This window comes from Anabrus simplex, chromosome 2 (genome assembly GCF_040414725.1).
Source record: "Anabrus simplex isolate iqAnaSimp1 chromosome 2, ASM4041472v1, whole genome shotgun sequence".
NCBI classification, from domain to species: Eukaryota; Metazoa; Arthropoda; class Insecta; order Orthoptera; family Tettigoniidae; genus Anabrus; species Anabrus simplex.
The window spans coordinates 1,040,285,723-1,040,304,096 of record NC_090266.1 but is presented as its reverse complement, the minus strand read 5'-3'; the positions used below and the strand labels follow the sequence as shown (position 1 = coordinate 1,040,304,096).

Here is an 18,374-nt window from a genome sequence, read left to right as displayed (position 1 = left end):
TAAAATAACCCAAATATCTTCCAAACTTCATTAGTGAAATTTTTCAAGTCAGGAACTCCTGGGTACTACGTGCATGCATATGCAAAGAGTCCACCTTCTGTTTGATATTTTGACCAGTTGAAATGCCATTATCACATCATATATTGAGTAAACAGCTCCAATCATAAACAGTTCAATTGCAATAATTTATAACTGGCAGTTGAGAAGGTACTAGCATTAGGCCCTAGGGGGGGGGGGAAAAAAAGGAAAAAAAAAAAAAAAGTCAGAGGGGAAGCAAGGTGAATTGAAAGTATGGTGGTACAAACATAAGGGAGTTTATCACCTGTAATTCATTAGGCATTGATACAAAGTCAACAGCAAAACGTTAAAAATATGAAACATAGTTACAAAACAAATTAAACTGCTGAACCATATGACAGTAATAACACCAATGCAACTCCAATGGGTTCAGAAGACAAGCATTTCTCATAAATATAAATGTGTTTTATGATATTCCATAAGAAAATACTTCCACTGGAGCATACATCAACTACAATAATTCTAAAGTGAACATACTGAAAATTAATAAATCAAAAGGACATACTACTGACCCAACTGAAAACTAAGTTAAAATAACTAAATCATACTGGCAATTAGTACAAAGGCGCATACTGGGCTATGAGCCGGCACACACAGGTATCACAATCGCTCACCCATTTGCTGCCACAATCATCAACCTTTTACTCAACATACACACAAGACTTACACTCCGATGCTCGCAGCCCAGAAGCCTTGGGTTCGAAAAGAACCCCTAATGAGACAAGTTAATGCTCTGACAAAAGCAAAAGTGACAGTAAGCCACTTGTTGCACCCAGCCACCAAGACTATGTTTGAGAAGGGAAGGGGAAAAAATGGGAGGAGAAACAATCAGTAAGAGAACAGGAAAATAACAAACCAATAATATTACACTACACAATCTTAAATAATTGTGCAGGCGCACTTCAAGTGTCCGTTGAGAGTCTCTTGAGTTGCAGATAATAATTCTGAGGATATGTCTTGTTATACGATTTTTGAGAAATTAACAGTCATGGAAAATACATCCGTTGTTAAGGAAACAAAGATAAAATGCCAGAAAAATCACATCTGAAAACAACAAATGTCAAGAACCAAACTGCAATGCCACATATATAGGCCAAACAAAATGCAATTTCCACACCAGATACAATGAACAGCAAAATGCTGTTAGATACAACTGCCACTTAGCCTTCAGAGAACACATACCGGTACATTACAGTTTCCACCATTTCACAGACATCAACATAGATATTTAAAATATATATATAAATAAATAAATCCTCCCTACCAAACCAACCTCAATGATAACACACATCTGAAAAATTTCCACCCCCTCTTCATGCTACTAAATTATTTCAAATTTTGGTAAAACAAAATTTCAAAATTTTTCATTAGCTCTTAATTAGTCCCACTGGAGTTTATTCTGATGCAAAGTATTTCTGTATTGTAGGTTCAGTTATACTTATCTGTATGAATTTAGACACTGGCTTGCCACTCAAGACTGTTTTGTAGGCTATTATTTTTATCACTAAAAATGAAGACTTACATCACTTCACATTCATTTTTTAATACATAAGGACAAACAGACTATAGCCATGTAGCACTTCTCTCTCTCTCTCTCACTCTCCCCACTGAGCAGAGTTGTGTCCCCTCTGCCTTCCACTACTTCCTCTAGACATTTTTTTGTTAGCAAGCCACAGCTGAGGCCAATGACCTAGAATCAGTCCAGCTGGTGAACTGGAGATTATGGACGTGAAGCCAGAGTAGATTTTAAGTACAGAAAACCTTTTTATATTGACTGAAGTGTCAATAACAGAGTTCTACATCCATATACACTGGTGAGCCATTATATTACGACTAGTTACCTAATACTTTTTGCCCACAGATACGTGGCCACAGAGCGAAGCATTGATTCAATGAGATGACGGAAGGTATCCTGGGGTATCTGGTACCACAAGCATGACAGCAGGTCTTCCATTTGGCGTATGTTGTTGGGCAGTGATGTAACACGAACCCACTTTTCTAAGTCAAACCACACATTTCAAATGACATTCATATTGAGCTATTTGCGGACCATGTCATTAAAGTAAATTCATTATCAAGTTCCTCGAACCAGTCCTTCACAATGCTGGCAAGGTGCATTATCCTGTAGAAAGTGACCATCACTGTTGATATGAATGGATGGACTTGGTTCCCAATAACGTCCAGATAATAGATAGCTGTTACAGAGATTGGTGTACTGCATAAAGGACCCCAGTGTGTCCCACGAAAACATTGTCCAGGTCATCGTACTTCCTCACCAGCCTGTCTCCACCAGACCATGCAACCGTGTCACACAGCCTCTGATGGCAAATCGGTGCACACACACTTGGCTGTTGATGTGATGAACCAGGTGACCTTTTCCAATCATCCACAGTCCAGTGGCGATGATTTTGTACCTACCTCATAGGCTGCTCTCGGTGGAGTGCAGTCAGACTCCGAGTACGACTGGCTTGTCGACTCTACAGTCCGTGAGCAGCAGTGTTCAATGAACCACGTGCTGGGAAACATAACCGTTGTACCTGCTGACAATTTCTTAAACTGTGGCCCTGCAGTCACTCTGAACAATGCACGACAGCCTTCGCTGGACTCTGGCATCAATGAGCCACTTGTCGGCATACAGCTGGACGACGCGTTGTTGTCTGTCCATCGCTGCACCACTTTCAATACGTGCACACATTGGCATGAGAGCAGCCTACAAGCTTTGTCTGTAGATGCTGATATCAAGGTGGCCTGCCATAATAATTTGCCCTCTATCAAATGTGGAGGGATGACCGCTTTCCCCATTCTGACACCGGAGACACTACTAAGAGCAAACCTGTACATCTGCCCTATATATACCATGCTACCAAAATGTCACGTGTTACTCTCCCTGCTCCAGGTATGCTATATGTCCCTGCGTCATGGTGGTCATAAGACAACAGCTCAAGGTAATTTTTCACAATTGTTCATATCATGAATTCACAATGAGAAGTTCATGCAGCATAAACAATATTGTACATATATACACACTTTAAAAGTGATTTGTTACAATCTGAGGATGTTCTTGTACAACGAAACTTGTCATTCAGTTACTAATAGGTTTTTACATGTATGCTATAGCATTCTAAGCATTATATTTCATCTTTCAATAGAATGAAAAAACATACAATTTATATTGTCTTAATCAACACAGAAAGAGAATGTGAGGGGAAGCACTATGAAGTGTAGAATTGATATTCTCAAATAAAGAAATGACAGCATACATGAAGGCACAGTGTGCCTTATTGAAGCATGACAGAACCATAAAAAAATTTTCTTCACGATTTTGAATAATGTTCTTATTCTTTAGCACAGGAGTGTCAAATTATGACACACATGCAAATCTTTTGGGAGCGACCAATTCTGACGACTCAGTAGCTTTCCTCTTTTCATGGTCTTTGGAACTACCAGGCTCGGCTTTTGGGATCGTAAATGATGTTAAGCTGGTAGTTGATGCATACTGAGCATTAACAAGCACCTCATTTTTAAAGAAACCCAGTAGTGGATCCCACTGCTCTAACAGCCTCTGCAGACACCTTACTAACGATAGCCATTTTGTGCAAACAGGTTTCAGTATCTTCTTCGTTTTCTTGTTGTGAAGCTTTTGGATTTTCCCACAACATTCCTTCCTCTTACAACTCTTTTCTAAATAACGGAAGATGTCAACTAATAGTTCATCAACTTTAATAGGCAAACTGCTTGCAACTTTCTCAGCAGCCAAGTTAATCAAATGGCATGAGCAACCCAGTACGAAGACATATGACTGTGCTTCCCTTAAAACAGAACCAACTCCATACTTCTTTCTAATCATGACTGGAGCATTGTCGGAACAGAACGCTACACAATTTTGAATTGGTATTTTGTAACACTCTAACTGTGAAATTACCAAATTTACATCCCGTGGAATCACCCACTAAGGCTGGGACAGACAACACTGAGCTAACTTTCCTGCTTTGCCACAAAACAGGTGATGACAATAGGGTAAAGCTTGGCATTACTATTACTGCTCCCATCCGTAGCTTAATGAAATGGTTCATGTTGCATGTAACCAACAAGTTCACTTCTTGAATCCATAGCCTTTTCTTCAGAATGTGTGTGTATTTCGTACGACCACAGCCATATTCTTTTGCAATTTCTGAAGCTGGAAACATTTTTCCAAAACAGAGCATTAGCATGATCAGCAGCAGCTAACGGGATATTACGTTCAATTAAAAATGAAGTGAACAAGCATTCCTTACTATCACCTACTTACTTACTTACTCTTACTATTATGAAGGTCGGCTCCAGAAGAGGTAAAAAACAAATAATTTTCTAACTGCCATTCTTAAATTTTGTACTGGAGACATGTTTAACAGATGTAATGTGATTTACTAGTTCTGTTCTACCTCCGTGAGAAACGTTCCTATCACACGAGCACATGGAACAGAATGCGAACGTTTTGCCTTTATGTGATCGTATAAAACAAAGAAATTCAGCAGAATATGCCCCCCTAAAAGATTGACAATATCGTTTCTTAGTTGAACTCATGACTAAGACCACTAAAAATACTAAATCGCTTACAAATTCATCACACAATTCCAAGAGTTTCCGAACTACCACCAATGTTAGGCACACCCACACACAAACAAAGCCTTTCACCAGCTACGAAGCACGATGCAGTTACTAAAGTTGTTTTATATATACCCCCCATATCTATATATATAAAATAACCTGTCGTGACTGACCGATTCATCATCGCCGAGCCAAAACTACTGGACATAAAGAAATTAAATTTTGGGGATACATTCATATTAACATGTAAGTGCTCGCTAAGAGAGCATTTTTGGATATTCCGTCGCTAAGGGGGTGAAAAGGAGGGTGAATTTTTAAAATGAGAATATCTATATCTCAAAAACTTAAAAGTTAACAGATGTAAAAGTTGATAATTGGAATCTCCTTTAAAAATAAACACGTATTTTTTTTGTTTTTGGAAAATCTCATTAAGGGGTGGGGAAAAAGGGGTAAACTCGTTGAACACCTTTTATGAGGAGACTTATATCTCAAAAACTAAATATGTTACAGACATGAAAATTGAAATTTGGAATCTCCTTTGAAAATAAACAAACACGTATTTTTGCATTTTTGTATAATTCGAAGAATAGGGAGTGAACAGGTGTGAAAACGGGGTGTATTAAAAAAAAAAAGACTATATCTGCATATTATCTCAGACACGTAACATATTACATATTTGAAAACTGGTATTTGGAATTTCCTGTAAAAGTAAAGAAATATAAATATTTTCTTGGAAAATCCAATTAAGGGGAACTGAAAAAGGGGGTTAAAATTTTAAAATGAGCTTATCTACAGTATATTGCAGGAACTTAACATGTTGCAGACGTGAACAATGGTATTTGGAATCTCCTTTAAAAATAAGGAAACACGCATTCTTTGGTTTTCGGGGAAAACCCTTAACGGGGGGAGCGGGGGTGAAAGAATTGAAATATTAGTTGAATTATTTGTATGAGAATGTATATATACACACCAAAAATCTAAAGGTGTTACAAACGTGAAAACTGGTATTTGGAATCTCCTTTAAAAATAAAGAAACACGCATTTGGGGGGGGGGGGGGGGACTTGGTAGAGGGGGGGATGAAATCAGAGATGAATTCCTCTTATCACGATATATATCACAAAAACTGAAGATGTTACAGTCGTGATAATTGGTATTTGGAAACTCTGTTAAAGAAACGGGTACTTGTGTTTTTTGGAAAATTCACTTGAGTGGAGAGTTTGAAAGGAAGTAAAAAATTTTAACTCTTTTTCTGGAGAAACTTATATCTCAAAACTGAAGGTTACAGACTTGGGTATTGGTATTTAGAATCTCCTTTAAAAATAAAGAAACACGCATTTTTTGGGTGGGGGGAAACCAATTTAATGTGCGGGGGTGAAGTGAAAAAGGAGTTAAATTCTTCTAATGAGGATACTTATATCTCAAAAACTGAAGATGTTACAAACATGAAAGTTTGTATTTGGAACTTGCTTTCAAAGTAAAGAAACACATAATCTTTTGTCTTTGGAAAATCCATTTAAGGTGGGGTGAATTAATTAAAAAATTAGTTGAATACTTTGTATGAGGATACTTATATCTCAAAACCTAAGATGTTACAGATGTGAAAATTAGTAATTGGAATCTCCTTTAAAAACAAAGATACACGCATTTTGGGAGGGAAAATCAACTTGGGGGCGGGGGCAGTGAAAAAGGAGTTTAATTCCTTTTTATGAGGATACTTACACCTAAAAATCTGAAGATGTTAAGAGGCATGAAGATGTGTATTTGGAATCTTCTTTCAAAGTAAAGAAACACGTGTTCCTTTGTCTTCGAAAAATGAATTTAAAAATTAGTTGAATTCTTTGTATGACGATACTTATATCTCAAAAACTAAAGATATAAAAGATGTGAAAATTGGTTTTTGTATCTCCTTTAAAAATAAGGAAACACGCACTTTTGGGGAGAGTGGAATCAACTTAACGGGTAGGAAACGGGGGGTGGGTGAAGGAGTTGAATTACTTTTATGAGGATACTTACATCTCAAAACTAAAGATGTTGCAGACGTGAAAATTAGTATTTGGAATCTCCTTTCAAAATAAAGAAACACGCATTTGTTGTTTTCGGAAAATCGACGTTAGGGGTGTGGGGTCGAAAATAAGTAAATGCCGCGCTGAAATATGTTTATGAGGATACTTAATATTAAAAACTGATATCTTAAAATGTGAATCTGTTACAGACGTGAAAGTTGCTAATTTGAATTTTCTTTCAAAATAAAGAAACACGTATTTTTTGTTTTCGGAAGTCCACTTAAGGCGGGAGTGGGGTGGAAATAAGTCCAGAAGAAGAAGTTGAATTATTCTTGTGAGTATACATTTATCTAAAAAATTTGATGGGGTTACAGATGTACAGACATGAAAACTGGTATTTGGAATCTCCTTTAAAAATAATGAAATGCATCTTTTTTGTTTTCAGAAAATTCAGTTAAGGAGCTGAAAAAATTTGAAAAGCGGGTGAATTTTGAAAATGAGTACCAGAATATCTGCATTATATGTCAAAAACTTAACATGTTAGACACAATAAACTTGGTATTTGGAAAGTCCTTTAAAAATACGGGAACATGTACATTTTTGTTGTCGGAGAATGCACTTAACGGGGGACGAAAAGAAGTGAAAAATAGTTGAATTATTTTTTATGAGGATACTTATATCTTAAAAATTCAAGATGTTACAGATGTGAAAACTGGTATTGGGAATCTCCTTTAAAAATAAAGGAACACGTACTTTTGTGTTCCGAATTTACCCTTATATGGGGGTGGGGTGGGGGAAGAACTGATCAAGGCGTTGAATTCCTTTTGTGGGGATACTTATGTATACCGTATCTCAAAAATCGAAGATGTTTTACATGTATGAATAGGTATTTGGAATCTCCTTTAAAAATAAAGAAACATGTATTTATTTTTTCGACTTGAGAGAAGACTGTTTCTCACATGTGCAGTTCTATGCCGCATGGTCGTCTTAGCCCCGAAAGTTAATATCACAAACATTTTTTTTTTTTTTTTTTTTTGCTATTGGCCTTACATCGCACCAGCACAGATAGGTCTTATGGTGACGATGGGACAGGAAAGGGCTAGGACTGGGAAGGAAGTGGACGTGGCCTTAATTAAGGTACAGCCCCAGCATTTGCCTGGTGTGAAATTGGGAAACCATGGAAAATCATTTTCAGGGCTGCCGACAGTGGGGTTCAAACCCACTATCTCCCAAATACTGGACCCTGGCCGCACTTAAGCGACTGCATCTATCGAGCTCGGTCAAACATGGTTTACAAAGAATTTCTGGGGTAATTGAAACTAAATTTTTGTGCGAGATTTTTATACTTTAGGAATTTTCAGATAATGCCTTAGTACAATGCCGAAGAATGATTTCTTTGATCAAATTACGAAATCGACGTGAGCGAAGCCGCGGGTAATTGCTAGTCTATATATATAAAATAACTTGTCCTGACTGACTGACTGACTGACTGACTGACTGACTGACTGACTGATTCATCATCGCCGAGCCAAAACCGCTGGATATAAAGAAATGAAATTTTGGGCATAGATTCATATTACGATGTAGGTGCTCGCTAAGAGAGGATTTTTGGATATTCCGTCGCTAAGGGGGTGAAAAGGGGGGTGAAATTTTAAAATGAGTGTACCTATATCTCAAAACTTTGAAAGTTTACAGATGTAAAAATTGGTATTTAGAATCTGCTTTATAAATAAGGAAACACGTATTTTTTGTTTTCAGAAAATCCGAATACGAGGGGTGAAAAAGGGGTTGAATGCCTTTAATCAGGATACTGGTACTCATATCTCAGAAACTGATGATATTACAGACCTGAAAATTGATACTTTTGATCTCTTTTAAAAATAAAGAAACACGTATTTTTTGTTTTTGGAAAATCCAATTAATGGGAGGGTGAAAAGGGGGGTGAATTTTTAAAATGAGAGCATCTATATCTCAAAACTTTTAAAGTTTATAGATGTCAAAATTGATATTTAGAATCTCCTTTAAAAACAAAGAAACACTTTTTTTTGTTTTCGGAAAATCCCAATAGGAAGGGTGGAAAAGGGTGAAAAGGGGTTGAATGCCTTTAATGAGGCTACTTATATTTCAGAACCTGAAGATATTACAGACCTGAAAATTGGTGTTTGGGTTCTCCTTTAAAAATAAAGAAACACGTATTTTTTGTCTTTGGAAAACAAATTAATGGGGGGGGGGGGTGACAAGTGGGTGAATTTTTTTAATGAGTGTATCTATATCTCAAAACGAATAAAGTTTATAGATGTAAAAATTGGTATTTAGAATCTCCTTTAAAATAAAGAAACACGTATTTTTTGTTTTTGAAAAATCCCAATAGGAAAGCTGGAAAAGGGTGAAAAATGGGTTGAATGCCTTTAATGAGGCTACTTATATTTCAGAAACTGAAGATATTACAGACCTGAAAATTTGTGTTTGTGATCTTTAAAAATGAAGAAACACGTATTTTTTGTTTTTGGAAAATCCAATTAATGGGGGGGGGGGGGTGAAAAGGGGGTGAAAAGGGGGTGAATTTCTAAAATGAGTGTATCTATATCTCAAAACTTTTAAAGTTTATAGATGTCAAAATTGATATTTAGAATCTCCTTTAAAAACAAAGAAACACTTTTTTTTTGTTTTCGGAAAATCCCAATAGGAAGGGTGGAAAAGGGTGAAAAGGGGTTGAATGCCTTTAATGAGGCTACTTATATTTCAGAACTTGAAGATATTACAGACCTGAAAATTGGTGTTTGGGTTCTCCTTTAAAAATAAAGAAACACGTATTTTTTGTCTTTGGAAAACAAATTAATGGGGGGGGGGGGTGACAATTGGGTGAAATTTTTTAATGAGTGTATCTATATCTCAAAACTAATAAAGTTTATAGATGTAAAAATTGGTATTTAGAATCTCCTTTAAAATAAAGAAACACGTATTTTTTGTTTTTGAAAAATCCCAATAGGAAAGCTGGAAAAGGGTGAAAAATGGGTTGAATGCCTTTAATGAGGCTACTTATATTTCAGAACCTGAAGGTATTACAGACCTGAAAATTGGTATTTGGGATCTACTTTAAAAATAAAGAAACATGTATTTTTCCGTTTTTAGAAAATCCAAATAATGGGGGGTGAAAAGAGGGGTGAATATTTTAAAATGAGTGTATCTATATCTCAAAACTTTAAAAGTTTATACATGTAAAAATTGATATTTAGAATCTTCTTTAAAAATAAAAAAACACGTATTTTTTTGTCTTTTCGGAAAATCCAAATAGGAAGGGCGGAAAATGGTCAAAAATGGCGTTGAATGCCTTTAATGAGGCTACTTATATTTCAGAACCTGAAGATTTTACAGACCTGAAAATTGGTGTTTGGGATTTACTTTAAAAGTAAAGAAACACGTATTTTTTTGTTTTTGGAAAATCCAATTAATGGGGAGCGAAAAGGGGGTGATTTGTTTTAATATGAGTGTATCTATATCTCAAAACTTTTAAAGTTTATAGATGTAAAAATTGGTATTTAGAATCTCCTTTAAAAATAAAGAAACACGTATTCTTTTGTTTTTGGAAAATCCCAGTAGGAAGGGTGGAAAAGGGTGAAAAAGTGGTTGAATGCCTTTAATGAGGCTACTTATATTTCAGAACCTGAAGATATTACAGACTTGAAAATTGGTATTATGGATCTACTTTAAAAATAAAGAAACAGGTAAATTTTCGTTTTTGGAAAATCCAAATAAGGGGGGGTGAAAAGGGGGGTGAATTTTTAAAAATGAGTGTGTCTACATCTTAAAACTTTAAAAGTTTACAGATGTAAAAATTGGTATTTAGAATCTCCTTTAAAAATAAAGGAGCACGTATTTGTCTTCTGTATATCCCAATAGGAGGGGTGTAAAAGGGTGAATAATGGGTTGAATGTCTTTAATGAGGATACATGTATCTCAGAAACTGAAGATATTACAGAACTGAAAATTTGTATACGGGATCTCTTTTAAAAATAAAGAAACACCAATTTTTTGTTTTTGGAAAATCCAATTAATGGCGGTTAAACATGAGTGACAAAATTCGGGTGAATTTTTTGAAAGACTATATCTACAGAATATCTTAGAAACGTAAAATGTTACAGACGTAAAAAGTAGGTATTTGGAATCTCCTGTAAATGTAAAGAAACATAGGTGATTTGGTTTTGGAAACTCCACTTAAGGGGAACTAAAAAGGGATGAATTTTTAAAATGAGAATTTCTACAGTATATCTCAAAAAACTTAACATCTTACAGAAGAGAAAATGGTATTTTTTATCTCTATTAAAAAGAAAAGTATATTTTTAGTTTTCGGAAATACCACTTGGGTGGAACGGGGGGGGGGTTAAAAGTGACTGAAAATGGTATTGAATTCTTTTAATTAGGCTACTGATATCTCAAGAATGAAGATGTTGCAGACATGAAATTTGATATTTGGAATCTGCTTTAAAAGTAAAGAAACACGTATTCCCGGAAAATCCAATTAAGGCGGGAAGCGAGGGTTAAAGAATTGAAAAATTAATTGACTTAATTGTATGAGAATACACACATCTAATAACAACTAAAGTTGTTACAGACGTGAAAATTGGTACTTGGATCTCCTTTAGAAACAAAGAAAAACGAGTTTTTTTGGGGGGGACCATCATGGGGGGGAGTGGGAGTGAAAAGGAGTTGTTTTCCTTTCACGAGGACACATAAATCAAAAACTGAAGTAGTTACATTCGTGATAATTGGTACTTAGAAGATCCTTTACTATTAGAGAAAGAAGTATTTTTCCCAGAAAATTTACAGGGGGGGGGGGGGGGGTAAGAGAGTGAAAGGATGTAAAAGAAGTGAATTTTTTTATGGGGATACTTATATCTCAAAACTGAAGGTAATAGACGTGAACATTGGTGTGTGGAATCTCCTTTAAATATAAAGAAACACGCCTTCTTTTTTGGGGGTAGGGGGTAAATAAACTTAACCGCGGTGGGGTGTAAAAGGAGGTGAGACCAATTGATTTTACTGTTCATAATGTACTTATAAGGAGCCTCCGTTGCTCAGGCGGCAGCGCGGTGGCCTCTCACAGCTGGGTTCCGTGGTTCAAATCCCGGTCACTCCGGATACTTCGGTTTTCCCTGTCATCATTCATTCCAGCAACACTGTCCAATATTTCATTACATTTGTCATTCATCTATCATTGCCCCAGAGGAGTGCTTCGGCAGCCGGCACAATTTCTATTGTCGCCGCTAGGTGGGGGTTTATTCATTCCATTCCTGACCCTGTCGAATGACTGGAAACAGGCTGTAGATTTTCGATGTACTTATTCTGATCATAAACTGATCATTTTTAATCTTTCCTGGGTTTGTTTTCAACAGCCATCGTTTCCTTAGGAGAACATTCTTAGATTACAGTAGATTCTCCTGGCATGTAAATAAACATTTAAACACATTTGAAATAAACAATAGGAATGAGATTGACCGTCAAATTGTTCACCTCTATAATAAGGTCAATAATGCACGGAAGTATGTCATTCGTATCGCCACAAATCCCGCAGACTTGCCTACGCGCGACAATGATGCTGGTCACTTTGTCAACAATTACAATGGCAGCAGATGTAATTTACCCACAAGTAGCGGTCTTGCATCTTGCTGTGGGGTCTAGAACATCTAATAATAATAATAATAATAATAATAATAATAATAATAATAATAATAATAATAATAATAATAATAATAATAATAATAATAATGTTCTGGACCGTCGTCAAATGTGCGGACCGCGCTGGAAACGGATCGTGGACGGGTAACGACTAAGAATGCAGTCCGGCCGCGGGTTCAGTACCGCCAAGGCACCCAAGACGACACCACGCCGGATCTCCTGAAGGATTTGATCCATATTAAAAATGCTTATAGGAAAAGATGGCAAAACTTTAGGGACCCAACTGACCGGGTGGAATACCTGGACCTAGCCCGGGAAGAACGAAATCGATTGCTGGAAAGAAAGATTGAAAAATGGGAGGAAACTTGCCATAATCTATTACAAAACGAGTCAGATCGCGAATTTTGGCGGATTCTCGCAGAAAACGAGTCAGATCGCGAATTTCGGCGGATTATATGTCTAAAACAATAAGCATTCAGTTATAATTTCAGTATAATACCGTAGCGAAGCACGGGTATCATGCTAGTATATATATAAAGTAACTCGTCCTGACTGATTCATCATCGCTGAGCCAAAACTACTAGACATAAAGAAATGAAATTTTGAGGATAAATTTATATTACAATGTAGGTGCTCGCTAAGAGAGGAATTTTGGATATTCCGTCGCTAAGGGGATGAAAAGGGGGGTGAATTTTTGAAATGAGTGTATCTATATCTCAAAACTTCAAAAGTTTACAGATCTAAAAATTGGTATTTAGAATCTCTTCTAAAAATAAAGAAACTCGTATTGTTTTGTTTACGGAAAATCCCAATATGAGGGGTGAAAAAGGGTGAAAAACCGGTTGAATGCCTTTAATGAGGATACTTATATCTCAGAAACTGAAGATATTACAGACCTGAAAATTTGTATTAGGGATCTCCTATAAAATAAACGTACATGTGTTTTTTGTTTTTGGAAAATCCAATTAATGGGGGTGAAAAGGCGGGGGGGGGGGGGGGTGGATTTTTAAAAAATGAGTGTATCTATATCTCAAAACTTTAAAACTTTACAGATGTAAAAATTGGTATTTAGAATCTCCTTTAAAAATAAAGGAACAAGTATTATTTGTTTTCGGAAAATCCCAATAGGAGGGGTGAAAAAGGATGAAGAAGCAGCGGTTGAATGCCTTTAATGAGGATACTCATATCTCAGAAACTGAAGTATTACACACCTGAAAATTGGTATGTGGGATCTCATTTGAAAACAAAGAAACATTTATTTTTTTGTTTTCGGAAAATCCAATCAATTGGGGTTAAACGGGAACGACAAATTGGGGTGAATTTTTAGAAAGAATATAACTACAGTGTATCACAGAAACGTAAAATGTTACAGACGTAAAAATTGCTATTTGGAATCTCCTGTAAAGGTAAAGAAACATAGGTGATTTGTTTTTGGAAACTCCACTTAAGGGGAACTAAAAAGAGGGTGAATTTTTAAAATGAGCATTTCTACAGTATATTCAAAAGCATAATATGTTACAGAAGTGAAAAATCTCTATTACAAATAAAGAAACATGTATTTTTTTGTTTTCGGAAAAACCACTTTTACTGTTCATAATGTACTTAATCTGATCATAAACCGATCATTTTTAATCTTTCCTGGGTTCGTTTCCAAGAGCCATCTTTTCCTTTGGAAAACTTAAAGTTAAATTACAGCTGATTCTCCTAGCATATAAATAAAAATTTAAACACATTTGAAATAAACGATAAAACGATAGGAATGATATTGGCCGTGCAATTGTTCACATCTATAATAAGGTCAATAATGCACGGAAGTATATCATTCGTATCGCCAGAAATTCCGTGCAATTGCGTACGCGCGGCAATGGAACTGGTAACATTGTCAGCAATGACAATGGCAGCAGATGTAATTTACGGCCAAGTAGCAGTCTCGCATCTTGCTGTGGGGTCCAGAACATGAATAATAATAATAATAATATCCTAAATTCAACTAATATCACCCACCCTAATAATAATAATAATGTTCTGGACCGTCGTAAAAATGTGCGGACCGCGCTGGAAACGGGTCCTGGCCGGGTAATGACTACGAATGCAGTCCAGCCGCGGGTTCAGTACCGCCAAGACACCCAAGACGACACCACGCCGGATCTCCTCAAGGATTTGATCCATATTAAAAATGTTTACAGGAAAAGATGGCAAAGATTTAGGGACCCAACTGACCAGGTGGAATACCTGGAACTAGCCCGGGAAGTACGAAATCGATTGCTGGAAAGTAGGATTGAAAAATGGGAGGAACTTTGCCGTAATCTCTCAGAAAACGAGTCAGATCGCGAATTTTGGCGGATTATATATAAATCGTTATGCATTTAATTAATAAATTTCAGTATAATACTGTAGCAAAGCATGGGTATCTTGCTAGTATATATAGCCTGCTACTTTTCACTGATTTTTTTTCCTTCAAAAAACACAGCTCGCTACTTGTTTAGGAACATCTCGGTGAATGAAGTAACAGTTGAAGTGGAACAGGTGACAAAAGCACGGTGATAATCGAGGTGATTATATATACTCGGATCGAGTTACAGCCGACGACAATTATCGATACATTTACCGGTCTAATTTCAAACACAGCATCTCGTATTACCAGCTACTATCGAAAGTCAAACAAATCCGATTTGGACGCAGAAAGCAAAAACAAGCGTGGATATTAAAAACCCGCACAATAACGCTGTTCATCCGTACAACCATAAAACACACTCAAAATCTGTACATTTTATGGAAAAACCGGAATACTTGGCAGGTATGGCATAAGGAAACAGAAACATGTGCCAGAAGGCTGGGGAAAGGGAATAATAATACCAGTCTTTATAAAGGGGGGCCGGCCCCGTGGTGTAGGGGTAGTGTGCCTGCCTCTTACCCGGAGGCCCCATGTTCGATTCACGGACAGGTCAGAGATTTTTACCTGGACCTAAAGGCTGGTTCGAGGTCCACTCAGCCTACGTGATTAGAACTGAGGAGCTATACGATGGTGAGATAGCGGCCCCGGTCTAGAAAGCCAAGAATAACGGCCAAGAGGATTCGTCGTGCTGACCACACGACATCTCATAATCTGCAGGCCTTCGGGCTGAGCAGCGGTCGCTTGGTAGGCCAAGGCCCTTCAAGGGCTGTAGTGCCATGCGGTTGGGATTTTATGAAGGGGGACAAAAAAAGTGTGTGATAACAGAAGTGCCAACCTTTGAAGTGGATTATCAGTAATCGCCCTCCGCCCGAAAGAAAAATTTCGAGTCAAGTCCAAAGCATGCACCCCCTTCTCGATAATGACACCCCTTTTATCCTTCCCCCTAGAAATCTATTCGAAAGTATATAATATTACACAATAACATTTGCACACAACCTGTTGGTTGTGTGATATGTGATAAAACATTCCTTGTAGCTTGTTTCTCATGCAGCAGCTGCTTTTCAGTGTAGCTTTTCTTGAAACATCCTTCCCACTGTGATGACATTTTCGTCTTCTGAACTACAAGCGATTCCAGTGCAGATATGTTTAATATAGGCCTCACTTCTCTCTCAATCTTTCTGTCAACTGGCAGGTACACTTAACACAGCAAATACAAGATTACTGAAGGATTTATAGTGGAGAAGAGCAGTGACTGAGCTCCTTCATTCACAATGCATTTTACAACGCTTATGGGTAGCAAAAGGAAGTCACGATCGAATAAGTATTGTTCCCAACTCACACGCATTGAAACGAGAACGATTTAGGAGAAATGTTCAATCCTTTCGAGCCTTTTTCCTTTTCTTGTTTCCGTAGAAAATTATTTTCTCCTGATAGTGTCAGCTTTTTCGTAATAATTTCCCCTTTGACCGTAATTCCGTAATTGTGAGGGGAAATCCGTAATAATTACGGATAATCCGTAATAGTTGGCACCTCTGTGATAACTATAGGGAACTATAGGGAATCACACACTCTTGTCACAAGTGGAAAAATACTGGAAAAGATATTAGAGAGGAGAATGAGAAGAAAGGTACAAGGAGAATTGCAAGAGGAACAGTATGGCTTTCAAAGTGGAAGACCTACCATAGACCCAATTTTCACTGTGAGGCAATTAATGGAAAAGAATTGGGAATATGGAATGTATCTGGTCATGACATTCATAGATCTAACAAAGGCATACAGTGTTCCCAGGGAGAAGGTTTGGGAAACCATGATCAAAAAGAGACTGGGTGCACAAACTGTAGAAATGGTGCAAGCAATGTACAATAACTGCACCAGCAGCGCATAGACTCCTCTGGGAAAGACTGAATGGTTTAGAAATGAAACTGGACTACGATACGGGAATGACCTGTCACCTCTTTTGTTTGTAATGGTTACAGACAAAATTGTAAAGGAGATAAAGGAAGCATATGGGAATAGGGAGATGAAGTTATTACTACAGCATATGCAAATAATATTGTGGTCTGGATAACAAACAGCAAAAAGTACAAGAACTTAATACAATGAACAAGAAATATGAAAATCAGTGCAAAGAAGAGCAAGACCAGGGTGATATTAAGAGGAGAAAGTAAGGGAAAGGCATTGTGAAAATTGGTGGTCAATGCCTTGAAATTGTTCACAGTTTCAAATACTTAGGGAGTGAATTAATGCAGAATACAAGGATGGACATGGAGATTAGCAAGAGGGTGCAACAGGGCAATGCATTCTACCAGAGTGTAAGGGTACGTTTATGCTGCAGCTTCGCTGCTGGCTCATGGATGCTCGCCCTAGCACTTCGCTGCTGGCTATAGACTGGCTGCTCGCCATGGAGCTTTTACCCTGCAGCAGCCCCGCGCGCACGCTGCTGGCAGCTCTCAGCTGTAGTCGAAAATTCAAAACAGAGGAACTGATAGTTAAGGCGGTTTGTATTTTGCATAATTTGATTATAGATATAGAGGGCATGAACACTTAGACTACCGAGATCGATAGCGCAGTCGCTTAAGTGCGGCCAGTATCCAGTAATCGGGAGATAGTGGGTTCAAGCCCCACTGTCGGCAACCTTGAAGATGGTTTTTCGTGGTTTCCCATTTTCACACCAGGCAAATGCCGGGGCTGTATCTTAATTAAGGCCACGGCCGCTTCCTTCCAATTCCTAGGCCTTTCCTATCCCACCGTCGCCGTAAGCCATATTTGTGTCGGTGCGACGTAAAGCAAAAAAAAAACACCTCTTAGACTACGAAGACGTACTTCCAAGAGCTACCCCGTCGAGGAGAAACAACACAGCTCCAGCTGAAGCTTCTGAAGTGCGGAATAAATTCAGAGATTTTTTTTAACGAGTGAGTCGCAGTTCTGTTGACGAGTGTATCTTACAATAATTTGGTGTACTGAATGTGAAATAAAAAGTGTAAAATGCTTCGCCTGAATTTTTCAGTGCATTTCTATTGCGGGAGTTGATTGAAGAATGAAGCTACAAATGCTTCATTTCGTAATTTAATAGTGTACTTTTAAATAATGTAAAATAAGGGGTTATGGAGTATGTCATTTTGACTTTAGTTAGGTCTCCTTAACAAAATGTGTTTACAGTTTGAAAAAATAACTGTCGAACTTTCCATGAAAAACGAGGTACGGTACTTCATATAAATCACCTGCTTGTAAAAATAGAGGTCCCCAAAATGGCAAGATTAAAAGAACAAAGTTGATGTAATCGTTCCGCATTCTTTTGCCACGTCATTCGATAGTTTGATGATGATGATGATGATGCTTGTTGTTTAAAGTGGGCTAACATGTAGGTCATCGGCCCCTGATGGTACGAGATGAGACGAAATGGATTGAAAGTTATAATTAATCCACTGACTAGGATTAGGAAAATGCTATTTGCTTTACGTCGCACCGACACAGATATGTCTTACGGCGACGATGGGAGAGTAAAGGCCTAGGAATTGGAAGGAAGCGGCCGTGGCCTTAATTAAGGTACAGCCCCGGCATTTGCCTTGGTGTGAAAATGGGAAACCACGAAAAACCATCTTCAGGACTGCCGACAGTGGGGCTCGAACCCACT

General features: G+C 37.5%; 1 protein-coding gene across 1 annotated transcript in view; it reads right to left on the bottom strand.

Annotated features, from left to right (window-relative positions):
* The window catches only part of Ccz1 (vacuolar fusion protein CCZ1), a 128,754-nt gene that overhangs the window by 5,373 nt on the left and 105,007 nt on the right, over nt 1-18,374 (bottom strand). The gene's annotated exons all lie outside the window — the stretch shown is intronic.